Source organism: Palaemon carinicauda, unplaced genomic scaffold, assembly GCF_036898095.1.
Source record: "Palaemon carinicauda isolate YSFRI2023 unplaced genomic scaffold, ASM3689809v2 scaffold7, whole genome shotgun sequence".
Taxonomy (NCBI): Eukaryota; Metazoa; Arthropoda; class Malacostraca; order Decapoda; family Palaemonidae; genus Palaemon; species Palaemon carinicauda.
In genome coordinates, this window is record NW_027171982.1 from 622,501 (window position 1) to 650,252 (window position 27,752).

The 27,752-nt window shown below is 42.0% G+C and overlaps 1 protein-coding gene across 2 annotated transcripts in view; it reads left to right on the forward strand.

Annotated features, from left to right (window-relative positions):
• LOC137637386 (protein cereblon-like) overlaps window positions 1-27,752 on the forward strand; it is an 839,981-nt gene that overhangs the window by 469,364 nt on the left and 342,865 nt on the right. The window lies entirely within an intron of this gene.

Genomic DNA, 27,752 nt, shown 5'->3' on the forward strand with positions numbered 1-27,752 from the left:
GACCACCAGACGTTGTCATGAAAGGGTTCTGGGCTCACTACAGTATGTTTCCGTAACGAACCCTCTCCTTAAGATCAGACTCAAGGATGCAAGCAGGGTTTGGAAGAAGAGAGCTCTCACAGCTCTCCGGGATCATCAGAAGACTACCCCGGAGTTGCTTCGACGGCAACTTCGTCAGTGGTCAGATGCCAGAAGTCTTTCCAAGATGGTTCCGTTACACTTTCATCCTCCAATAGTGATTCTACATACGGACACCTCACTGGACGGTTGGGGGGGGGGGGGGGGGGGGCGCGGTTCATACTCCACTCAAGAAAGTGCAAGGTCGTTGGTCCCAGAGATTTAAGCAATTCCACATTAATATTCTGGAGGCCCTGGCAGTCTTCTTATCCCTTAAAAGGCTACAATTGAAGAACAATATTCACTTCTAGTATTAGACAGCAAAGTAATAGTTCATTGCATCACCAGGCAAGGGTCAAGATCTCCTCAAGTAAACCATGTAATGATCGCCATTTTTTCATTGGCTCAGAGGAAGAGGTGGCTTCTGTCTAACTCTCACCTTCACGGAGTTCGGAATGTGATGGCAGAGTCTGCCATCACATTCTCGAACACATGCGCTAGAGACAGAATGGTCTCTAGACGGAAAATCATTCTCTTTCGTGCAGGAGGTAGTCCCAGGTGTTCAAGTGGACCTGTTTGCAACAGATCTCAATAAGAAACTTCCCAACTATGTGGCACCATATATGGATATAGAGGCGATAGGCATTGACCCGTTAAACAAGGATTGGAATCAGTGGGAGAAGATTTATGTGTTCCCACCCTTCAATCGTCTATTGAAGGTGTTGGACAAGCTTCGATCGTTCAGTGGGACAGCAGCCCTGGTTGCTCCTCTATGGCCGAAGAGAAACTGGTATCCTTTTTGACAGAGATGAGCCCCAGGATGGTGCCTCTACGCATCTCGAGTCTTACAGAGGAAGACTGTCTTCGCTTCATCCTGAAAAATTAAAGCCCTTCATCTCATGATTTTTTTGCATTAGTATTAGGTTAACGTAAAATTATTTCTTTGTTTTATTTAAATCAGCCTTGTTTTTCTTTTAAGTTAAAGTATTTTTGTTGTTTGTTTACTATGGTGTTAATGTAAGTTAAGTGGCTCTCCGATTGTTTAATAGTGTTTTTTTTGCGCCTCCTCCTCCTCCTTTGTGTATTAGTGGATTATCGTTTTAACGATTGTTATTTTTTTTTGCTGTGAGTGTTGATGAACGCTGGGAAGGTGATGAGTGGACATGGTCGACTGGTGAAGTCAGTTCGGGCCTTGACAAGCTCTCACCGACACTATTTCCCGTCTCAGCATTTGTTGTGTCTTGGAGGACGACTTTGGCTATTACCCTCGCACTTCCGTTGAAGTGTTTAGCAGGTGCTCTGTCATCTGCGATGGTAGTTTTCTGCTACTTGTTCCCGTCGGAGGATTTGCACGGGAGTTGTGTCGTCGCTGCTTCCCGACACTGGAGTTTTGCATTTGCTTGCCGTGTCCTTCTAGTCCAGCTGTTACATACGGGAGTGAGAGCAAACTGGCTCGTGAGGTGATATGTAGGGCGGCTGACGCCAGGTAAGACAAATTATCATTCCTCTTGTATAGGGAAGTGGATTGCCCTTCAATGCCTGGCGTGCAGCTTTACCCTTCTGTTAGCAGTTTAATGGATTAAGCACGGCTCTGAGTTCAACTTATCTTCTGGTACTTCACTTGAGGTGAAGTTGTTTATTTTACCCATTTTGTTTGTTTATAATTGTTTGTATATATTGGAGTTTCATTGATGTATGTTGTGTGTTAATTTTTGTAATCAGAGTTCCACATTGTTTAGATTTGTATTGTAGGTAGGAATATTAAGGTTTTCATTGTTTTCATCTCCTACTTCCTTCTACCTTTTTATTATGAGGTTATTGAATATTTTGGCTAGCCGTATTTGGATCCACTTGGTTATTATTAAATGTTTTCTCTCAGAATTTTCTCATGTTTAGGGTTTAGTGTAGTAGCTTTAGGTTTTTCTTGTGAGTTCCCGAGAACCAGCAATTTGTTCTCTTGAATATTCTGTACAACTAAGTGTATTTTATCTCACAAGGTTGATTTAAGTTATTGTTCTTGTTTATAATAAATATTGTTAAGTTTTCTTGGGTCTCTGTTTCCGTCTTTCCTTATCACTGACGTACTTTTACCGACTGCAATCCATGAGAATTTAAATATCTTAAAAGAACCTGCATTACAACCTGGTAGGTTGTAACAATTAGCTCTAGAAAAAAGGATTCAAAATTCATCGGGACAAATTGGCATTTGCGGAAAATTATAAAACTTCCACTACTTTGAATCAGTAGGAAACTTTGTCAAAGAAATGGGTTCGATATGTGAAAGATAGAAATCCTCCTTCTATTTCTATGGATTTTTGTTTAGGGTTTCTGATCGACTTACATGCGAAAAGTGTAGCATCCTCCACAATTTCGTTGTACAAGTCGGCCCTAGCTAGACCCATTTTATATGCTTTTGACATAGATTTAAATCTGACTTCTTCAACAAGATTCCGAAAGCTTGCACCAGGTTGAGACCAGCAGTTCCACCAGGGCTGATCTCCTGGTCATGGGATAAAGTTTCACAACCGGCTTCGGAAATTGACAATCAAACAGCGTCTCTACGAGATTTATTTCAAAAAAGTAATTTTCCTAATCGCTATTGCTTCTGGTGTTCAGGTTAGTGAAATTGTGGCTCTCTCTAGAGATGAGGGTCACATAGAATTTACAGACAATGGGGAAGTTAATTTATACCCTGATCCTACCTTTTTGGCTAAGAATAAGCTATCATCTAAACATTGAACGTTGGGGACCATGGAAAATAGTTTCCCTCGAAAGTGATCTCTCCCTGTGTCCAGTGCAGTATTAAAGACATATCTTGACAGGACAAAGAATTTTAAAAGGGGTAAATTATTTAGAGGTGAGACAGTTGGATCAGAGTTGTCTTTGAAACAAATGAGAGCAAAATTGGCTTATTTTATTAGAAGAGCAGACCCAGGTAGCATGCTGTTGGGTCATGACCCTAGGAAAGTGGCATCATCTCTGAACTTCCTTCAGTAAATATCATTCGAAGGTTTACCAGCTTATACTGTTTGTAAGTCTACCAGTGGGTTCTTCAGGCATTATATGAAGCATTTGAACGAAGTTCGTCATTTTGTGGTGGTAGCAGGTAGTGTTATAAAACCTGCTGCAACAACGTAGCCCTCAAGTGCGTCTTTGGGCATTCTTCCAGCTTATTTTCTTTAATAAGTAAGGTAGGTTTTTGCTTCATGATCTACATTAAACAATTCTAAAATTTTAAATTTCAGGATTCAATTTAGTTTCTCTGAATTTTATAGGTGTACCTATATGAGCATACTATTCCTATTTTAGAACTGTGTTTAAAATAATTCAGTTTCTTTGGTTGGGTATGACACTGTATTTTGCATTTAGCCATATACGGCTTAATTTTTTCATCATAAGATCTCCATCTTAAGGGGTTCTAGGATATATCAAATTGTTTCCCCTCATGATTACTTAAGTAAAAAAAATTTATCGGGGATATATTTTGGGGTACATTGGTAGATCACAATGCTGTTCACATAAATTGTATTAAATGTTGCTCAAATATGTTGTTTAATAAAAATTGTACACTGTTTGATGCCTTTTATTGCTAGAAATAATTCCTGGTAGTAGAATTACTTGATACTATGGTAAATTTCTACCAACACTGCACATTAAGAATCTATTTGAAGATGAGTATTTGTTCTTCAATGATTACTCACTCAACTGTTAAAGAGAGTGTTCTTCACCAAAGGGATGGTTGATAGCGGGTCACAGATCTTTCCCCTTAGAACACAATCGTATTTACCAAATCAAGATAATTTCGGATTCTTTTTTAAGGTAGAAATTTATAATCATATTTCATCATATAAGTGGTCAGCACCCATTAATATCAGGTTTTTTCCATGGAAAAGCCTCACACCAAATATAAATAATTCTCTGGTACACTTCCATTAGGACGACATGGCTTGAGCCGCAAAAAGGGATTTTGAGGTTGGAAACATCTATTTTTGGGTGAGATAGCCATGTTGTTCTGATGGCCCACCCATTACATTCTACTTTTCCCCACCCCTCTGCTCGTCGGAGGCTTCTATTTCACAGTTGCTCAGCTGCGACGTGGAATGGTGAAGCGTGATCGTATAGGAGCACTCGAAGGTGATAGGATATGTAATGGGTCCTTACTTATCCTTCCCCCTAGTGGATGAGACTGGGTAAGGTCTGTTTGGGGTGCAGATATCTATGGTTATCTTAGGATACATCCCTGATTATACACGATATCTTCGGATAGTCGTTTCCGGGGGTAGGAACCCTGTGATACCTGACGGTAATTCTCTTGTAATATCAATCGGAGAAATATTATACTGTAGAAAGTTAACAGAAGGAACTTCCATCAGGACAACATGGCTATCTCACCCAAAAATAGATTTTTCCTACGTCAAAATCCCTTTTATTCTGGCTTCACCATCTCTGACGGCAGGATTTTTGTTTTAGAATTGTTCCTTGTTTCCTGGGATTCAGGGTGTGGCGGCCTGAAGTGTCTCTGTCTAGAGACTCTTCATTGTTAGGGTAACCCTTGGATTGAATCCAGTTTTCTTTCTGAGGCCTGACTTCTTTGCCGTCGCCTCTGTTCTGGGGATTGTTAATGTATGCTCATTTGATGCGTGGGTATAACTACCGCATGCCGTCACCTCTTTATGTCTAGCCTTCCCGGAACTGACATTGCATGTATTTTATCCTTATGCTGCTGTGTATTTGCAATTGTTGTTTGTGGGGATTGGTTCCCTCTAGGATCTGGCTCTTCATGGCTGTCAGCATGCTTCTCTCTGAGGGGTAAGCTATCAGACTGGCGGCAGTGCTGGTACCTTACAGCTTTGCCGCTTCCTAATGGCTTTCTATCCTATAGTACCTGTACTGGCGATGTGTCGCTACTTACAGCAGAGATGCTACTGTCGACACTGCCTTCACTTACGGCATGATGTTTCTGAGGAAACCTTTGCTGTTTATCTCTGCCGCTATAGGCGCTATTGCCTCTGCCAGCATTGCCGTTACCGGCGTTGGAGCTAGTATCAGTCTATGAGAGTGATAACTGTGCCAATGCCTTAGGGCATTTAGGACGATGGCGGCAATGCTGCTACCCCATAGCGTTGCCGGCTCTTCCGGCAACACTGGTGCCTCCAAGGCACGTGTCTTTCTGTTCTTTATATTTGAGACCGCTTTGTCTAATCTAAAGTGGGTTCTCTACTGACTGTAGGTGAAATCAACTACAGATCACCATATAGGCCTTACTCCTTCCACTTTTGATGCTTCTTTATGTATTCTGGGCATGGGAATCCCTTTTACGAAAGGTCTTCCAGGTCCCGGCATGGAAATAATCACTACTGATGGTTATTGGTTTTCTATCAATTTGCCCATTTCCCTTTGATGGTGTGAGCTTATCAACCTCTATTATAGTCCTTGTGTTGCTATAGACTCTTCCTCATTAATCGATGCGTCGATTGCTTACACTATTATGTTTACATGTACCGTTGTCTTCTACTTGGCTATTTCTTTGCGGAGATATAGGAACGACGGTTCTGTCCAGGGCATACGGCCCCCCTCCCTTTGACCCTATAGCAACTTCTTCTAAGGCGGCTATTTATTCCAATCTAACGTCCTTGTTAAGAGAATGGACATTTTGCACTTTATCTACTTTTTCACCAATTGCATTTACACACAATTTGGGGGATTACTATTCCTTTTAGTGTCAGCATTGAATGTTACTAACCCATTCCTTTCAGCTTTTGGTGACTGTTAGAGAACCACGGACTCAATGAAATTCTTTTTCTTCTTACAGGAGGTGTTTTTAAAGGAGTAGAGTGCAGATTTGTGCCAGGACCGTGAGGCATCCTTGCGGTCAGGATACTTGCCGCACCCATACGGAGTGTAGGAGGATGAAGGTCCAGTCTCGTACTGGGACCATCAGGATTGCAGTGTCTGTAAGGACCTGCATCATTCAGGGGGGATCTCGAAGGATACCTCAGATGACGACTGGGTGTTCTTCCAACGATCCCTTTGCACCTGGGTGAGAGGGTTTTAGAAGAACGCGGATCCGAAGGCCCCTTACCTCCCCTCTACTGAGTGGAGGGATATCCTCTTCCCCAAGGCTGCGCCTGATTCGGTTTTGGGTTACTTTCAACCGAAACCCCTCCGAACGGTACAGTTACAGGTTGATGAAGCGTTGGGTTCAATAAGCCTACACTCTGGGAGGATGTCTATGGTCTCCTCTCTCCCCCCGGATAGAGAATCGGCTCTCCTCTCCAGGGTGGAGTCGGACAAAGAACCCCTCCTTCCGGTGGATGATTCCTACTTGACCGAGCTGGATGATGCAAGTTTGGTGTCCATTAAGGATTCAGTGGTATCTACCTCTTCAGCCTCCACTACAACAATGGCTTTCTTGTCTACGGTGACGACTATCTCTTCCGTGAATGTAACTGTTCCAGTTCTTTTCCACCACCATCTCCTGCTGGGTTCATGGAGCCCCTCAGTTCCCGAGTACATCGGATACTTCTATGGATCCGGGGCTTCTGGCTAACATGAAAGCCTTCATGGAGGGAAATCAGCAATATCAGCTGATGATGTTTAAAGCCTTGCATGAAGAGGTCCAGGCTTTGAAGAAACAAGAGGAACCGACTAAGGATAAAGTCATGCCTTCCCAGCTATCTTATTGCACGAAGCAAAACCCCTGGAGGTATGCTGGCCACGCAGTGCTTTCAGAGGGCACCCTCCACATTGGCGAGGGGTTTGGTTCCAGACCGGTAGCGGATCTGGACTTTTACCCAGACATTGATGCCTACCCCTTTTGCTACGTGAGGTTAGCCGAAGACGTTCTATTGAGGGATGACCCCATTCCTAAAGAAACGATCCTTTTGGAATACACAAGGGCTCAACACCTGGCAGTGAAGGAAATGAAGATGGCAGGCTGTATTAATATATAGCTTGGCACCTTTAGTAAGAGGTTGGCCACCTTTGTGGCTCCGGACACTATGGTATTTCCCTTTTGCCTCGGAGGACTTCGTGGCTATAGAGAAAGCCATTTGTGATGGAAAGCCTCTCCCAGCATTAGAAGAGTGCAAACCAGTATCCCTTATCCTACCACATGATGCTGACCACTGGGTCGATGTCCAGTTTACTTTTGCCGAGGGTAAACTGGATAAGGATGTGGCCAGTTGCCAGTTTAATGAGAAGCTGCCCAGGATTCCCGAACACCTTCTTAAAGCTAAGATGGAGACCAGAGAGAGGTTACCAGCTTCGATGTCTCTGCAGTGCTTCACGGAGATGATGATTGGAAATTTTACGGATGCCCCAGTCTTTTCTTTGTTGGCAAAGACTCACCTTGCCACGTTTATGAAGGATCTTTATGCTTTCTTTCGGGCCTGTAGAGCCTGTAGAGAGCATGTACTTGCCTCACTACTATCCGCCACGAGCCGAAACGTCTCATCGACTCTAGCCTCTGGGTAAAAAACCTGTTTCCTCAGAAGTTGGTGAGGGAAGTTACGGATAAGGCTGCGGCAGAGAACAAGAGCCTGTTCCAGAAGTGGGGGATCTCTTTGAAGAGGAAGTTCACCCCTGGGGGAAGACCACAACCCAAGAGGTCTCGTCAACCGACCTACCATCAGAAGTCGTTTGCTCCATCCCCCGCCGCCATCCCTCAGACTGTCTACGCCGTACCTCAGTCCGTGGTGACACAGTCCCCGGCCTACAACCCTGTGTATGAGGAAGGGTCGTCGTCCTTTGGATCTCAAAAGAGAGAAATAGGGGGCAGAGGCCGCTCTGACAGAGGAGGCAAGTCCAGGGGGCGCGGACATCAAGGCGGCAGAGGAAGAAGGGGTGTTCGTCCTTAACACAAACAATGAAGGTCTCCCGGTAGGGGGACGGGTGTCCTTGTTCAAGGATCATTGGGCCTTCAATCCCTGGGCACAGAACGTCATTTCCAACGGCTTGGGTTGGAAGTTCTTCCAGATTCTTCCAGAAAACAACACCTCATTTGGAACAATATGTGCAAGACCTTTCAAGGTCGTCTATTTTGCGTGCCAAAGAAAGATTCGAACATACCTTGAACTATTCTCGACTTGAACTGTCTAAACCTGTTCGTTCAGTGCGACAGGTTCCGGATGCTGACTATTTCTCAGATACGGACCTTACTACCTCTGGAGGCCTACACCATCTCTATAGATCTTACCGACGCTTATTGGCATCTTCCGATAGGTCGACACTTCTCCCCTTACCTTGGTTTCACCCTGGAGAGAAAGGGTAATGTATTCAGAGCTATGCTATTTTGGCTCAACATAGCTCAAGGGATTTTCACGATGCTTATCGACACAGCCGTTCAGCAACTTCGGGAAAAAGGCCTTCAAGTAGTGGCGTACCTGGACGACTGTCTAGTGTGAGCTCCCTCGGCAATGGAGTGCTCGGAAGCAGCCACTCGAGTTGTACGGTTCCTTCAGTCTCTCAGGGTTCAGATCAACTTCAAAAAATCAAGACTGGCCCCAGCTCAAAACTTCCAGTAGTTGGGGATCCGTTGGAACCTCAAGTCTCATTCCCTATCTATTCCTCCCTCCAAGAGAAAGGGAATAGCGAAGTTAGTCAGGTCTCTGATCAAGTCTGGGACAATCACCAGGCGACGCCAGGAGAGGGTTCTAAGATCTTTACGATTCGCATCAGTAATGAACCCTGTCCTTAAAGTACGTCTCAAGGATGTAAGCAGAGTTTAGAAACAGAGAGCCTCCAAAGCTCTTCGCAACCATCAGGAGAAGACCCCTGTTTTACTACGCAGGCAACTTCAATCGTGGTCCACTACCAAATATCTGTCACAGACAGTACCATCGCACTTTATTCCTCTGGTAGTGACACTTCATATGGATGCCTCATTGGATGGTTGGGGGAGTCATACCCCACTCAAGAAAGTGCAAGGTAGTTGGTCTCAGAAATTTCAACAATTCCACATCAATATTCTGGAGGCCTTGGCAGTCTTCTTGTCCCTCAAAAATTACACTTGAAGAAGAACATTCATATTCATCTAGTCCTCGACAGCAAGGTGATAGTCTATTACATCAACAGACAAGGGTCGAGTTCTCCCCAAATAAATCACGTAATGTTAGCCATCTCTACGTTAGCTCAGGGAGTAAAAAATGTGATGGCGGATTCCCTATCTCGGACAAAACCTCTAGAGATGGAGTGGTCTCTCAGCAGAAACTCATTCTATTTCGTGCAGTATCTAGTCCCTGGACTTCAAGTGGATCTGTTTGTGACGAGTCTCCACAAGAAACTTCCCTGCTATGTAGCACCGAATGTGGATCAAGCAGCAGTGAGCATGGACACGATGTCCCTGGATTGGAATCGTTGGATGAAGATTTACCTGTTTCCACCCTTCAACCTCCTCATGAAGGTTCTGGACAAGCTTCGGTCTTTCAAAGGGACAGCGGCTCTGGTGCCTCCTCTGTGACCGAAGAGCAACTGGTTTCCCTTAGTCACGGAATTGAACCCCAAGTTGGTGCCGTTGCCCTACCCAATTCTGTCCCAGGAGGTACAGCGGGAGATTGTCTACTCTTCATCATGGAGAACTAACAACCTTCATCTCATGATTTTTTTGCATTAGCCCTGGAAAGGAAGTTCCAAATTCAAAGTGACAAGTTGGAGTTTGCGAAAAACTATAAGACTTCCACCACCATGACTCAGTATGAAACGTCATGGAAGAAATGGGTCAAATACGTCAAGGACAAGAATCCAAGATCGATTACTATGGATTTCTGTTTTGGTTTCCTGATTGATTTCCAAGCGCAAGGTCTAGCTTCCTCCACAATCTCGTCATACAAGTCGGCCCTCGCTAGACCTATACTATACGCCTTTGATATCGACTTTAACTCGCATCTCTTCAACATAATTCCGAAGGCTTGTGCTAGGCTACGGCCGTCGGCTCCACTGAAGCCTATCTCTTGGTCTATGGACAAGGTTTTGCAATTCGCTTCGGACATAGACAATCAAACGGCTTCTATTCGTAACCTTACTCAGAATGTCATCTTTTTAATTGTAATGGCTTCCGGTACTCGTGTTAGTGAAATTGTGGCTCTTTCTAGAGACGAGGGCCACATTGAATTTGTGGATAATGGTGAAGTTAATTTATACCCTGATCCTGCTTTTTTAGGTAAGAATGACCTTCCCTCTAAATGTTGGGGTCCATGGAAAATAGTTCCCCTACCAAGTGATTCCTACCTGTGCCCAGTGCAGTGTCTATAAGTGTATTTACCAAGAACAGTGCAGTTTAAAGGTGGTCATTTATTTAAGGGGGAAACTGTGGGATCTGATTTGTCTCCGAAACAGTTAAGAGCAAAAATTACTTACCTTATACGAAGAGTGGACCCGGCTAGTATGCCATGGGGTCACGACCCTAGGAAAGTGGCTTCCTCATTGAACTTTTTCCAGTTAATTTCCTTGGAGGGACTTCAGGCTTATACCGGCTGGAAGTCCACTAGGGTCTTCTTCAAGCATTATCTGAAGCAATTGGAAGAGATACGTCATTTTGTGGTGGCTGCGGGAAGCATTATCAAACCCGCTGCAATGACTTAGCCCACAGTGCGTCCTAGGGCACTCCCTGAGCTTGTTATTTGTAATGAGTAAACAGTTTTTGCTTCAGAAACAAAGAAAAGTGTTATTAATCTTTTACTTTTCAGGTTCACTTGTGTCTCTCCGATATGATGTTTGTTCCTTCAGTGCTGTAATCTATTTGTCTAAATGTTGATTAAGCTATATTTCAATTAATTTGGGGTGATTATCCCCTTTTTTTTATACATACAGTAGGGTCCCAAATTATGCGAGAATTAGGTCGATAAACGGCCCAGTATATGGTAAAAATTATGAATTGACAGTGAGGATTCAAACCAAAGACAAAGAAAACTATTGAGTTTAATAAGTGAAATTATAAATGTTGAACTGCCGTTTCTCGTCTTGAGAGGAAATCACCCGAAAAGCTGTCTTCGGATGTATGCACCAGTTCCTCTCCACAGTAACTCATCTACCATATGTAAAGGACCTAAAATAATAATAAAAAAGAATATACACCTCTTGAAAAGAATCAATTTAACGTAAGAAATTAATCGACAAATTTAACGTGAAGGGAATGAAATTCAGCAAGCTAGCTTCGTGAAAACGTAAATTTCGTAAATGAACACTCGTTACTAAATAAGAAAAAATATATATAAATTACGTTCGTGGTTAATCTTAGTCAAAATGAAACTCTATTGGTTTATGAACCAAAGGCACAAGTATAATGGTAATTACAATGATAAAATCATTTACTTTAATTTTTTCGACGTATTGGCGACCATAATTTAAACTATAATAGGCGTAGATTATATCTAAGAAACAGATCAATCCTATTGAGCCTGCATAAGGTCGCTCAACTGACTTACGTTTCTTTAGATCCTGGTCTTTCGTGGATAGATGATAAGTCCAGTTACTCGTGTTGCCTCTCTCCGAACATGAAATCCTATCGCTCGGCCTAGGTGGAGTTTATCGCTCCATGACACTTGAAAACTTCAGGGTAAAAAAATGTCAGAAAATCTCCGTTCCGGAATGCTTTCTCTGCTGGTCTCTGACTCTACCCCGCTGGAAATCTGTCTTACTGCAATCTGCCTCTGCCTGGATTCTGGCCCGCTGAATATAAAATACTCAAAAAGCAGAGTGAGTGGATATTTAACTGTCAAACAGTCAGTTTAAAGAACTATTCAGGCTCAATAGTAAACAAAGTCGCAAATTATCATATAACCATAAAACAAATTACCATTAAACAAATGCCCATAGTTCCAACCACCACCAAAGTAAACTAAAGACATAATGTACTTTTTAGTACAAACAGAAATATACGAAAAGCATAAAGATAATTCTTTACACTCCACACCAAGGGTTCTACATTTAATTTTTGTTAAATGTAGAACTCTGGAATAACTAGAAAAATTTCAGCCTTTTCTTTTACATTCCAGGCCAAGGGTTCTCCATTTCTATCCTTAGTAAATATAGGACTAATCCCAAGTTATACTGTATATGGAAAAACATATATATATATATATATATATATATATATATATATATATATATGATTGTGAAATGAGCAAAATTATGTACAGTTAATAAACCCAATTTTATACAGTTATGTTCCTGAAAGGTTCTTCAAATGTCACTGATCATACCTCGAGTCTTTTGCATGCTTTGCAGAGCAGCTTTCCTTTTGGGCCTTTCTTTTTTCTGAGGCTTCCCCCAGGTTTGCCGTGGGATTGGTAGTATTAACAGAAATATGATCTTTCAATGTTTTAATATTTGATTGTGATATTTCCTTGCGCGTTAATATAGGGATTAAAGATGTGACGTGGCATTGAATCATCTCCCTGTTTTTACCTTTAAGCAGAACAGCGTCAGTTACTTCATTATTTATGTTAGTTTTAATGTCTTTAACAACTGCCAATGGGAAATTGGTAGGTTTGCAATTCTCCTCTTTTATCAGTACACTACAATGTCCCCTACTTGTAATTTTTTGTGGGTAACCGGCTTATATCTACTTTATCATTGACAGCCTGAGACATCAAATTATTCAAAAATTCTGCATTGTAGGTTTCTATCAAATGTGTGCGCACTTTCTTCAGTTTCTCATAACTTGTTCTTATGGTATCAATAGGGTCAGTGTTTAAAGACCAATCAGGATCATTACTAGTGTGAAGCAGCTGCATGGCTGGAATAAGATTCAAAGATATTTAGTCCAAGCCATGTATTAACCTCTGGGTTAATAGGGTCTGGAATTACGTCATCACTGGTATCTCTTAGACCTTCCGAGAAAGCAATAGGCCTTCGATTAACCAGGTGAATAGTTTGTGAAACCAAAAACTCAAAATCTCTGTATTGAAGAACATTTTTCTTGATTGAGCAATGAAGCAACTGGCGGACCATCTTCACACATACTTCCACTAATCCCCCAAGAGGATGATGGCCTTTATAATATTGTTCAAATTTTAATGGACGTACTCCTTGTTCTTCAAAATAATTTTGAGTTTCTGGATCATTCAGAAAGTCAGTAATTATGTTAGCTCCTGCAACTAAGGATGAACCAAGATCAGATAAACATAATTCAGGCACTCCATATTCAAACGAATGAAGCTGTAAAACTCTAATGAACTCACCTGAGGTCATGTCGAGACAAACTTTTAAATTAATAGCCCTCGACCAAAGTAAAGTTATGCAAAGAATCCAGACTTTGACCTTTTTGCCATTGTAAAGTACAAAGTAAGGGCCTATGTGATCTATGAATATTGTACGAAAGGGAACACTAGGTGGTTCTTGTCTGAATAACCTGTAGGGAGATTGATTTAGTTTATAGCTCTGTGCTTCAGTTTTCTACAAAGTATGCACTCTTGCAGGATGCGTTTCACAACAGAGAAACAGTGTGGAATCCAAAATTGTCTTCTTAATTCAGACAAAAGCTTGTAACAGCCTGAGTGATAAATTTTCTCATGCAAATCTAAAACAATTAATTTTGTGATGTAGCTATTCTTAGGAAGCAAAACAGGAAATCTGTAATTCTTATCATTTTTCCATCTTGAGAATTTGCTTTTCACTCTTAGAATTCCCTCATTATCAGGATATACATTGAGTTGATTAACAATGTTTGGGATATCTTTAACGAACTTAGAATCACTGTCAAAATACCTGAATATCTCGGGAAAATAAAGGTGCTGTTCTATTCTAATTATGAAATTCATTGCCCTGGCATACAAGTTTTCGTCAAGAACTCTTAGGTTTCCATACCTCTCAGGATACCTGGAGTAAAGTTTGCATTTTAGGCTCCCAATAAACTTAAACACGTACCTATGAACAGATACAAGCCTAGACAAACTGGAAAACTTGTTCACAGTCACCAAGTGCTCCGGTTCTCCCTTACCGGTTGCACCAGTAGTAATTTGGCCGGATTTGAAAGACCAAGAACACCCGCCTGTTGAAGCTAAATGTTCTGCACATTCCTCTTCGGTGGAGCCAAAATTAATTTGATTATAATTCTCTGGAAAAATATCCACTGGTTTTGCCCTGGGGTTTGGTACAATGATATTGATTATATCACTGCGACTTGAATAGAAGTTAGCAGATTCTTGCAAAAACACTGGCCCAGAGAGGAAATTAGACTTAATGGTAGTTTTATATGAAGCTACACGAGTGACAAGGTCAGCTGGATTTTCAATACCTGAAACAAATTGAAATCTTAAGGATACGTCTCACACAAGGTACTTAAATGTTCTAACCTATTATGAATAAAGGTGCTGTGTTTATGCATCTTATCTAATTTATAACAATAGGAATTAATCCAGGATAAGGATACCAAGCTATCAGAAAACAAATGGAGTTCTTTGATGTTGATTGCTTCAACACATGAGGGCCCAGTTAATTCCTTATAGGTATCTATTAACACTTCTGCACCCAAAGTAATGGCCTGAAAATTAAGGGAAGGGATGCTCTTCCCAGATAATTGCTTGTTCACAAAACGGTTCTTAGCTAGAACAAAGTTCACTTCTAATGACTGGATATCCTGAATGAAGATAACAGTTCCGTACATATCCTTATTGCTATCGGTAAAGGCAATCAGTTTATATTCTCCATTTCTCTGGCCAACAAATCTTCTAATTCCGAGGGTGGGAGAGGAATTTGCTTGACGACATATGTTTTTCCATTCTTTAATTTCTACATCTGGCAATTTGGTGTCCCAGGTATAGGACGAATCACATTGTAATTTATGTAGAAAGAGTCTTGCTCGATTCAGAATTGGCAAAGTAAAGCCAAATACATCATAGTGACTGGCAATAGTTTTCAAAACATTCCTCTTTGTATTTGCCTCACCATCTAAAACTAGAGGCTTAGTGGATAGGGTATCATCAACTCGATCCCATAAGAGCCCCAATAATTTGACTGATCTGCTAGTTTTCTTTCCAGAGCTGTTATCAATTTCCTCTTGAATTTCAGTATCATTTGTTACAAACTGCTGAAGATAAAATTTATAGGGCTCAAATATTCCTTTTAACTCTTGAAAGGCCCACTTCAATTTTTCACTATTATTTGCAGTAATACTGCCATTATCCATATATATTAATGAATAAATGTGTCTTTTAAGCAAATTTACCTGGTCATCATCATCAGTGTCAATCATCAAAATTTTATACAGTCCAAGTAATAATATGCATGGGGAACAAACAAGACCAAATGGAAGTCTTAAGCTACGATATGCAACAATACTGTAATCTCCTTTTTGTACATTACGATGCCATAGAAAAAGTAACTTGCTGGAATCTAGATCAGAGAGGCATATGTTGAGAAAGGCCTTTTTAATATCAAAACACAAGAGTTTGGAATCAAAGCGTAGCTGTAATAAAGCTGTGGTGATCTTTTGGTTTAAACAAGGTCCACTCAACATAACTTGATTGTGACTCATGGTTACTCCCTGTAAAGGATTATTTTCACATAAATTAGATAAAAATACTACTCGACATTTTGTAGTGTCACGCTCTGGTTTAAATACTGCCATGTGACCCAAGAAACTGTGATTTGGATTTTCCTCCAAGTACTGATCAAGGTTGTCAATTCTTTCTATAATGCCTTGTTCAGATTGCTCTCTAAAGCATTGGTCGATTAATTTCAACTTTACTCCATCACCCTTAGAGTATCTTTGGAAATTTGAATTTAGAATTTTAGTAGCTAGTAGTTTTATTTTGCCCTAGCAAATGCTTCACTTTGTGATTCCAGATTAGTGGCATGATTAACCTGCCGTCTTCATTACGCCTTGTATTTTGAAGAACATAATTTATTATTCTTTCGTTTTCAACTACCTTACCGGGAAATATTTGCGTGTCATAATTTAAGGTATCTGTACAACACTTATCAAGGATCTCTTGAGTAGCTCTTTCCAAGGAAGCATAATTGATTCTCCCCGCATCGTTCACTATTGCTATCCTGCCTTCACTTTCTGTCAGATCATCACAATCTAGGAGAAGATCTAAAGAATTATGACTTGAAAGGGCAAGATCCTCATATGTATACAAAGGCATTTCAGCTGTTGTCTTTTCTTCCCCAAAGCAAGGAGGGAGGTGCTTCAAATTGCTCCTAATTTGATCTGTGTTACCCACTAGTATTACACCTGCGGCAGTCAAGAAATAAACCGACAGTGCATCATTCTCATTACCGCCAAATGAAACTGTTGTTTCAGGAAGACAATAAGCAAAATTTGACCCAAGAATAAAATCTATGTTATTAATTTCATCTTTTCCGTCCTTCAAGAAGTCATCAGCCAAGGAATATCCCCTGATCATAAAATCCCGAACAATTTTCTGCAAGCCAGGCAATTTCAATGAAGTGTGAATAGATGGCACACTCGTTGCTTCAATCTCGTAAATACGATCTCCAATCGTCAAAGGCATTTTGTAAGACTTAGTATGATAAACTTTGGAAGAGTTAAATCCATTGATTTTGATTCTGAGATCAGAATTTATGACAGGCAAGTTTTCATACTTTGCCCTTTCCTCTAATATGAAGTTTGACTGACACCCGCTGTCCCTCATGCAACGAATCTTTGTCTCTCCCTGAAGAATGCAAGAAAAGGTAGGGAGTATTGCGTGGCTACAGTCTGTGACTTTGAACGACTCAGAAAATTTCTCAACAAATCTCATGCTTGAATTACTCTCCTTCACAACTCAATCACTTTGTTTAGAATTTTCCTTTTTCAATTTTACATTACTTTGACCACTATCCCTCAGGACTCCACTGCTTTCTTGGCTCATGCATAGAAATTTGAAGTGCCAAGCGCCACAATCGCAACGCTTCCGGAAGTGAAATTTGCAGGTATCCTCATTATGATCCAACCTGCCGCATTTTTTACAAGCCTTCAAATTTCTTAGCTTGTTGATTTTCAACCTAAGTTCAGGATATTTTCCACACTTGTGAATGGGATGAGAGGAGTCACCATCCTCATTACATAAAGGACACACTTTGAAAACGTTGAGTGACGGGCCTGTTTGGTAATTAACATTTGCAGCAAAACTCGTAGCTTTCTTAGGACAAAGTTCTCTTGCTCTCTGCTTAATTTTATACTGTCGTTGACTGGTTAAATACCTTTCAGTGGCTTCAAAAAATTTATCTGCTATCTGATTCAAAGATGGCCTGGTTTCGTCGGTGATATGAATTAAATGAGATTGGAAGTTCTCATTTAAACCATGCCAGGCAAAATACTGTAAAATATCCTCTGAGGTTATTTTCAAAGCACTAATGGATCCGCAAATAGAATTAATTTTCCCTATGTACTCAAACGGTTCTGTATTGTAATCAAGTTTCAGTTTCGACATTTGTTTGATGACGTTGAATTTTCTAGTGACAGGAGAGGCTAAAGCATTCAACAAAAGCTCTCTTGCTACGTTATAAGAATGCTGTATGCTGTCCAGGGAATTTAACAAAGACAAGGCACACCCTGAAATTTGCTGTTTCAAACTAAGAATTTATCATAGTCAGAATAATTGAAGCGTTTCGTCGTATCTTCAAATTGCTGGAAAAACCTAATAAGATCCTCCCCCTCTTCACTTGTGAATTTAGGTAAAGGGGCAGTCATTTTCAGCGATGGCTTTCGTCTCATCCTCTGAGTTTAATTCCCATTTCAGGGTTCGAATGACCGAGTCGGCCTTTTCAAGCTCATCCTTAAGTCTTTTCAATTTACTAACAAGGCAGTCTCTCTCCTGAGGAGTGTTATTACCAAAACTATCTAATTCTGAATGAATACGGTTGACCTGTCCTCGATAGTTAGCCCTAGAGCTAATCAGAAATTTCAAGTCTTTTGACATGCCTGCAATCCCCTTACAAACCTAATGAAGTTAATATAATCTAGAAAGTCACAAATGACTCACTCAAAAAAATTGAACTAGACCTCCTGACAGAAAACTGCTCAAGGGGCAAAATGAAAAGTCTTTAAAACCTCTAAGTAAAAGTAACCAGTTGTTAAAAACAACCCTAAATCACCAAAACAATTTCGAATGGCCGAGTGGATAAGAAAACAAAGGACGGAGAAACGGCAACAACTAGCAAATAACCAACAAGTCCCTGTTCGGGCGCCACATGGTAAAAATTATGAATTGACAGTGAGGATTCAAACCAAAGACAAAGAAAACTATTGAGTTTAATAAGTGAAATTATAAATGTTGAACTGCCGTTTCTCGTCTTGAGAGGAAATCACCCGAAAAGCTGTCTTTGGATGTATGCACCACTTCCTCTCCACAGTAACTCATCTACCATATGTAAAGGACCTAAAATAATAATAAAAAAGAATATACACCTCTTGAAAAGAATCAATTTAACGTAAGAAATTAATCGACAAATTTAACGTGAAGGGAATGAAATTCAGCAAGCTAGCTTCGTGAAAACATAAATTTCGTAAATGAACACTCGTTACTAAATTAGAAAAAATATATATAAATTACGTTCGTGGTTAATCTTAGTCAAAATGAAACTCTATTGGTTTATAAACCAAAGGCACAAGTATAATGGTAATTACAATGATAAAATCCTTTACTTTAATTTTTTCGACGTATTGGCGACCATAGTTTAAACTATAATAAGCGTAAATTATATCTAAGAAACAGATCAATCCTATGGAGCCTGCATAAGGTCTCTCAACTGACTTACGTTTCCTTAGATCCTGGTCTTTCGTGGATAGATGATAAGTCCAGTTACTCGTGTTGCTTCTCTCCGAACATGAAATCATATCTCTCGGCCTAGGTGGAGTTTATCGCTCCATGACACTTGAAAACTTCAGGGTAAAAAAATGTCAGAAAATCTCCGTTCCAGAATGCTTTCTCTGCTGGTCTCTGACTCTACCCCGCTGGAAATCTGTCTTACTGCAATCTGCCTCTGCCTGGATTCTGGCCCGCTGAATATAAAATACTCAAAAAGCAGAGTGAGTGGATATTTAACTGTCAAACAGTCAGTTTAATGAACTATTCAGGCTCAATAGTAAACAAAGTCGCAAATTATCATATAACCATAAAACAAATAACCATTAAACAAATGCCCATAGTTCCAACCACCACCAAAGTAAACAAAAGACATAATGTACTTTTTAGTACAAACAGAAATATACGAAAAGCATAAAGATATTTCTTTACACCGTATAAATGGAAAATCGCATATTTCGAAACACATAACAGGAATAATTCCATTAGGACCATGACAAACAGAAACTTGCCTACTCAAATGCGTTTACCATCCATTTTCATTTCTTTTTATGTACTATACTGTATTTTTTTCTAATATTAAATTGTTCATATAAATAGATTGAACAATTAAAATGATTTGAAGTTTTAATAACTTGAAAAAGGTTAGAATTACAACCAGGAAGGATGTAAATACCGTATATTTCCCCTTATAACACAACCTAAAATTAGTAGTAATTTTAATGACTTTAAGTCATATCTGTTTTATAAGACAACTAGTAAATAACAAAACTATTACTGTATAGACTAACTTTTGTTGTATATTTCATTATTTTGTTTATGATTATGTCCGATCATAGCGAAGAAATGAACGCCTTTACAAATCTGTGTTTAGGTTACTTTTTGCAGCAACAGCTATCTTACAAAACGGATTTTGAAGCGAAGCGAAAAATTTATTTTTGGGTGAGATGGCCATGTCATCCTGATGGAAGGTTCCTTTAGGCAGCTTTCTAAGGGATATTTGGCTACAGTGATACTCCCAGAGAATTGACCTTATCTCTCCAGAATTCTAACTCCTGGCGCGAGTATCCTTAAAATTTTTCCTAAGGATATCGCATAATATCAGGGGACGTATATCTTGATACAACACATGGCAATCTTCACCCCGAATAGCATTTTCGCTTCGAGGGGGAAGAGTGGCAAAACTGAAGGGGAGCCGTTATCAAGGTTACCCTTCCTCCTGTACAAGGCTCCAAGATGGCACTTATTCCTTTTAGCATTGAGCATGGTGCTACAGATATAGTAGTTTTGGGAGGGATCTTGCTTAAGCCTTTTCTTTAGAAAAGGAGGGCGGGTCCATCAGGACGACATGGCCATCTCACCCAAAAATAGATTTTTCGCTTCGCTTCAAAATCTGTTTTTGGGGCTCAAGCCATGTTGTCCTGATGGAAGTTTACCAGAGAATTACTTGAAAGTACTGCATCTGTGGATTTGTATAAGTGCCTCAACCTTGGGACAATTCTATATGGTCATCCTGACCATTGAAAATTATGACGTTACCGTTATACGTAATTACCACTAATCATGGAACAATGTTAGGGCCTCCTGCCCCCTGCAGGGAAGTGTCATGCTAGACAGTAAAAAGGTCTCAAGGTTTGTATATATTGTAGGAACAAATATAAGCATCGACTAGATCTATTTATTTCTATTAATGCAATAATATAAGGTTTACATAAGGAAATAAGTAAAGGAACTCTGGCTACATTTATTGTATAGATAAATTTTTTCTACCTGAAAGGGAAGAAAAGGATTAATGCCACTATCAAATTGAAAAATTGAAAGATTTATCAATATAACTTTCTGTAAATGTTGGATACTATCAACACTGTGTACAATGTACACATGGCACAAGTGTCATCAGTATAATTCTGCACCTAAAATTTTGAACAGTCCTAGTTTCACCATGGTAACACCCACATAAAAGATATTGCACTGGAAGGTGTCAACACCTTTTCACCCGAATTGATAGTCCCAATTAATTCACTGTTCATCGCAGCACTAGACGACAGGTTTTACTACACTCCCTGCCGCCACCACGTAATGCTTAAGTTCGTGCACTTGCTTCACATAATGTTTATAAAACACTTGGATGACTTCCAACCAGTATATGAGCGAAGACACTCGAAGTCCATATACTGAAAAAGGTTCAGTGAGGAAGCAATTATTCTTGGATCATGACCTGCAAGTGTACTGTCAGGATCCGCTCTGCGAATGAAGTAGGTGAGGTTCGTCCTCAGTTGTTTTAGGGATAAGTTCGATCCCAAGGTTTCTCCTTTGAAGAGCTGTCCTCCCCTGAAGTCTGAAGTTCTTCGAAGATAGACCTTTAGACATTCTACTGGACACAGAGAGACATCTTCCTTCAGAGGGCAGTTTCTTCAGGGACCCCATCTCTTGGTGGGTAGCTCGTTCTTGGCGAGCAAGGTAGGATCGAAAAAGAGATTCAGTTCTCCCGCTTTTGTGAACTGAATATGGCCCTCGTCTCTTGCTAGGGCTACTATTTCACTAATTCTAGCCCTTGAGGCTATGGCGAACAGGAAAATAACTTTTGGGGTTAGATCCTTAAGAGAACAATCTTCATTGTTCAAGGTTGAAGCATAGTGTAAAACCTTGTCCAGGGACCATGAAATTGACTTCGGAGAGGCTGCAGGTCTAAGTCTAGCGCATGCCTTCGGTATCTTGTTAAAGATTTTGTTCGTCAGGTCCACTTGGAAGGCGTATAGAAGAGGTCTAGTCAAGGCTGACTTACACGTAGTTATCGTGTTGGCAGCCAGACCTTGTTCATGAAGGTAGATGAAGAAGGACAGACAGAAGTCTATTGAGATTTCTTTTGGCCTCTTTGCTTTAACGTAAGCAACCCACTTTTTCCAAGACGATTCGTATTATCTTCTGGTTGACTTTGACTTGTATTCTTGTAAGAAGTCTATACTGCCTTTTGAGACCCAAATCTTTTCTTAACCGTTAAGGTGAGAAAATCGTGAGATGAAGGTTTTGGGTTCTCTGTGATGAAGCGAAGACAGTCGATTTCTGAACCAGTTGAGATGGAGCTGGGTTCGGTAGAGGGACCAGCTTCAGCTTCAGTTCCATCACCAGAGGGAACCAGTTGCTCTTGGGCCACTTGGGGACCACTAGAGCTGCCGTTCCCTTGAAGGATCTCAGCTTGTTGAGGACCTTCAGTAGGAGATTGGTTGGAGGGAAGAGGTAAATCCGGGTCCATTCGTTCCAATCGAGGGACATGGCGTCCGTCGCCTCCGCCAGAGGGTCCTCGTATGGGGCTACATATCGAGGTAATTTCTTGTTGTCGCTCGTCGCGAAGAGGTCGATCTGCAGTTCCGGGACTTGTTCCAAGATGCAGGAGAATGAGTCTGCGTCTAGGGACCAATCTGACTCTTATCGGCTTTAGCCTGGATAGAGCGTCCGCTGTCACATTGCGGAACCCTTGTAGGTGAACTGCTGATAAGTGCCATCTCTTCTTTTTCGCTAAACGAAAGATAGCTAATATCACATGGTTGATGTGGGGCGATCTCGAGCCTTGTTGGTTCACACATCTCACTATCACTTCGCTGTCCAAGATCAGCCTGATGTGGGCTGATCTCCGAGGGAAGAGTTTTTCAACATCAAGAGGACTGCCATGGCCTCCAGAATATTGATGTGAAAGGTCTTGAACAGGGATGACCAAGTCCCTTAAGCTCTCCTTTGATGGGAGTGACCTCCCCATCCTTCCGTCGAGACATCCGTGTGGATGGTCACCGATGGTGGAGGTGGTTGCAAGGGCACGGTCCTCGTTAGGCTCTTGACCTTTGACCACGGCTTGAGAAATGATCGTATTAAGGTCGGTATCTTCGAGCGTTTGATGCGTATCTTCTCCAGACTCCTGACGCATCTTTCAGCTGTGCTCTTAGCACTGGGTCCGTTACTGCTGCAGACTGGAGAGAGTCCAGTACTCTTTCCTGTTGGCATCTTGAGATCCTGTCGGATTTCAGTAGTCTCTTGACAGACCCCTTGATCTCTCTCCTCCCTGGGGTAATAGAGAGGCGGTGTGACTTCAAGTTCCAATGGATTCCCAGCCATTGAAACTCTTGAGCTGGAGAGAGTCGAGACTTCTTGAAGTTGATCTTGAATCCCAGATGTTTCAGGAACTGGATCACTTTCTTGGATGCTTGCAGACAAGCCGTCTTGGATGCTGCCACACCAGCCAGTCCTCCAGGTATGCTGCTACCTGAACACCTTCTAGGCGTAGTTGTTGAACGAATGCGTCTGCAAGTTTTGAGAAGATCCTTGGGGCTCTGTTTAGTCCGAAGGGCATGGCTCTGAAGACATACTCTTTCTTCTGTAACTTGAATCCTAGGTAGGAGGAGAGGGGACGGCTGACTGGGAGGTGCCAGTAAGCATCTGCCAGGTCTATTGAGACTGGGTAACAGGGTCCTTATGTGTTGAAGGGTTAACATCCTGAACTTGCTGCTGTTCTCGATGAACTTGAGTGGCAACAAGTCCAGAATGACTCTGAGTTTGTCCAAGTCCTTCTTGGGAACACAAAACAGCCTTCCCTGGAATTTGATGGACTTTGCTTTTCTTATAACCTGTTTGCTCAAGAGTTCTAAGGTATATTCTTCCAATACAGGGGTAAAGTGTTGGAAGAATTGAGGAAATGATGGTGGAGACTGGTTCCATCTCCATCCTAGTCCATTCTTGATTAGGCTGTGGGCCCAGGGATCGAAGGTCCAACGATCCTGAAAGTGTTGGAGCCTCCCTCCTACCTGAAGCATCTCATTGCTTCGGTTGTCCGGAGGGTTTACCTCCCTGACCGCGTCCTCCCCTGCCTCGTGAGGGATGTCTTGAGGAGCCCCGTCGGGAGCCTCTACCTTTCTGACAAAAGGTAGTGGTTAGCCTCTCAAACCCAAGGTTGAACGTTCAGCTGGTGACTGGGCAACCAGCTGTTGAGGCACCACTTGGAATGTGGTTTGTGGTTGAGCAACCACTTGGGGCACCGCGGTCATGGTGACTGTAGGATGTTGCTGGGCAGGCCGAGAGGGTAGTCTAGGCTTCTTCGCCTTCCTTTTAGGTTGGGGACCCACATCCAGCGGAGACTTCCTTTTTGACGAGATGCCCCACTTCTGGAGAAGGTTCCTATTCTCCGTGGCGGCTTTCTCGACTACCTCTTTGACCACTTCATTCGAGAAGAGGTCTTTACCCCAGATGTTGGAAGATATCAGCTTCCTGGGTTTGTATTTTACTGTTGCTGCAGCAAACACGAACTCTCTACAGGCTCTCCTAGCCTTCATGAAAGCGTACAGGTCCTTCACTAGGGTGGCCATATGCATTTTGGCCAGGACCATGAGCATGTCTGGGGTTCTTTATTTGGCCTGCACACATCTTTATGCAGTTCTGTAGGGATAGGGATGCAGCAGGTCTCTCCTTCGTCTCTTGCTCCCTGCGCAAGAGAAAGTTTGACAGTTTAGGGAGATTTTCGCTGAACTGCTATCCCGCGATATCTGCATCCAACTTCCCTACTGAGAAGGATAAGTGGACTTCCTTCCATTCCTTCTCTTCCATGGGTAGGGCTAACAACAGAGGCCTACACTCTTCTAGTGCAGGGCATGGTTTGCCTGTCTCCACTGCCTTAGAAACAGCTTTAAATGCCTTCAACGTAAAGGGGAAGGCTATTGAAGCAGGAGCAAGAAAGGTAGGGTGTTTCTTGCTCAAGGCGAACACTTTCGAGTTTGTGTAGCCCGCCGCCTTCAGGCTGCTTGACAAGAGAGCCTGTGCCTTGTCGTGGTCGAAAACATGGCCTCCTTCGGTTCCGTCTCTTCTTTTGGCACTGGCTCACGCTCCAGTCGAATGAAGCAGTCAGGGTAAGCATTGAAGCTCGGCTAGAACTGGATGTCGTCTAAGGGGACGGCTCCCATCTTCTCCGAGATGTAGAGCATGCCGTTGGTAATTGGCATATGCTCCGCATACCTCCAGGGATTCGTCTCGGAACAGGGTGGGAGATCTTGGACTTTTTAGGAGGCGGTGATCCGTGCTTCACTGAGCTCTTTTTCAAGCTTCGCTTCCCTTGCTTTGCCTTGTTTGCTAATATTCTCCATCAGCGCAGTGATATGAGTCAAAACTGCCTGGCTCATGTTGTCTAATGGAGGGGTAGGAGCAGAAGACGTAGAAGGTGTCGGCTCCAGTGACGGCACAGACGGAAGGTACTCCAACTCGACTTCTTCTTCTTCTTCGGGAGACAGAGTAGACTCCTCCTCGGGATCATCCCTAAGGAGATCTTTCTCAGTGTCCATGGACACTTCAGAGATCCTTTCCTCTTGGTGGATGTCCATGCTTTGCAACACCTCACTGACATCCGTCTCGATGGCAATCTGGACGCAGGGAGGTCCGGGTCGTGTTTGGAGCACGACAGCTTCACTACCTGCCTTAGGGAACAGCAAGCTACTCTTCCTGTCGTTAGGTAGGTACGGTCCCGGAGAGTTGTTTTGGAACCCTCGTACCCACTTGCGCAGCTTTTCTCGTGCTGCATCCCTCGACTCCGTTGACTTGGGGTCGTCGAAACCTTCGGTCACCATGGCCAAGCAGACTTTGCAGTTCTGGGGTTCCCAGTACCGCAAGGTTTCGATGGTAATAATGCAGGCGGCATGAGACCTGCACATGGTGTGACCACAGAAGTTCCTACTTCTGTGGTTACAGAAGATTACCTCGCACTTTATTTTGGGCTCCTCCTGTAAACAAAGGAAAAATAAATGAGTATGCGGTTGTTTATCACTCTTGATAAACAGGTTATGCAATATATTAATATTTGAACCATTAAAGCTTAGGATGGTAAGCTAGAAAGAAAATAGGAAAGAGACATATTTTTGCCTCCTATCCAGCCAATTTCTGTGACCTCCCCCAATATTAATGCTAGAATTTCATTATTAAGGGAACTCAAAAGAAAAGGGTTCTAACCTCTGGGGATAGAGTTAGTGTATACTAACACTAACCCTTCTCTAAAGGTTTTAATATTGTGGGGTAAGTTTTAAAACTGATTACTATCAGTGTATTGAAGGAATACTTCACTTCAATATAGAATTGGTCTCAACAATAGACTGTGAAAGGATACACAGGGTATGTTAAAAAAATAAACTACTGTATAATCTATACTATAGTTTTCTGTCTGCAGTGCATACTATACTGCAAATATACTGGCTACCGGTCCAACCGGCATGCTGCCGGCTGGGTTAGTACCTGGCGGCACTGGTTACGCCGGCTGGGCTAGCCAACAGAAAGAGAGAAAGCATGGAATGAAGGGCTACCTTATTAATGTTTGTACAGTAAATAAGGGTGTAGGTATATAACCTTACTGCCTTCTTCCAGAATGAGGGTTCAAATGGAAGGGAAGAATGAATCATTCAAGCTTCCACCCAGCCACAAGATCTGTTGCCGGCGCTGCCGTATTCAGTGATGTGGAAGGCAGTCCAAGGGAGGACTGAAGAACACTCAAGGGCACACCGGCAGCCGTCATAGCCGGCACAACCTTTCCCGGAGCCTTGTGTCCGTAGGGGAAAGTCGGATCGGCTATCAAGCCGCCTATGTAGGAACCCAGCCGGCACTACTATCTACCCGGCATGCGGGGAGAATGTAGGACGACGGCCACAGAGTTTCGATAGCTAAGCTATCGCTAAAGGACAGAAAGGGGCAGGGAAAGGGTCTTGTATGTAGTGTTAGGAGAAGGCGGCAGGAGTGCCGCCATTTCCAAACAGGGGTGAAACTAAGTTTCAATATCGGCGCCATCCCAGGCGGCAGAAGAATATCTGTCGGAGAGACACAAGTGAACCTGAAAAGTAAATGATTAATTGCATTTTCTTGTACTCCTGAAACAAAATATCACTGTTTGCTCATTGTAAATAACAAGATGGAGGAGTGCCCTAGGACGCACTGTGGGCTACGTCGATGCAGCGGGTTTGATAACGCTTCCCGCAGTCACCACAAAATGACGTAACTCCTCCAATTGCTTCAGATAATGCCTGAAGAAAACCCTCGTGGACTTCCAAGTGGTATATGCCTGTAGTCCCTGAAAGGACATATATTGGAAAATTTTTCATATATTGGAAAAATTTTTATGAGGAAGCCACCTTCCTAGGGTCATGACCCGATGGCATACTAGCCGGGTCCGCTCTTCGTATAAAATAAGTAATTTTTGCTCTTAACTGTTTCAGAGACAATTCTGATCCCACTGTTTCCCCCTTAAATAATTGACCACCTTTAAACTGCACTGTTCTTAATAAATACACTTTTAGACACTGCACTCAGCACAGGGAGGGATCACCTGATAAGGGAACTATTTTCCATGGACCCCAACGTTTAGAAGGAAGTTCATTCTTAGCTAAGGATGCCAGAAAACTTTCAATCAATCAATCAATCATTCTTAGCTAGAAGAGCGGGAACAGGGTATAAATTAACCTCACCATTATCCACAAATTCTATGTAACCCTCGTCTCCAGAAAGAGCCACAATTTCACTAACACGAGAACCGGAAGCCATTGCAACTAAAAAGATGACTTTTTGAGTAAGATCACGAATAGAAGCCGTTTGATTGTCTATGTCTGAAGCGAATTGCAAAACCTTTTCCAAAGACCAAGAGATATGGTTCGGTGGAGCCGACGGCCGCAGCCTTACACAAGCCTTCGGAATTTTGTTGAAGAGATCCAAGTTAAAGTCGATATCAAAGGCGTATATTATAGGTCTAGCAAGGGCCAACTTGTGTGACAAGATTGTGGAGGAAGTTAGACCTTGCGCGTGCAAATCAATCAGGAAACCTAAACAAAAATCCATAGTAATTGAACCTGGATTCTTGTCCTTGACGTATTTAAC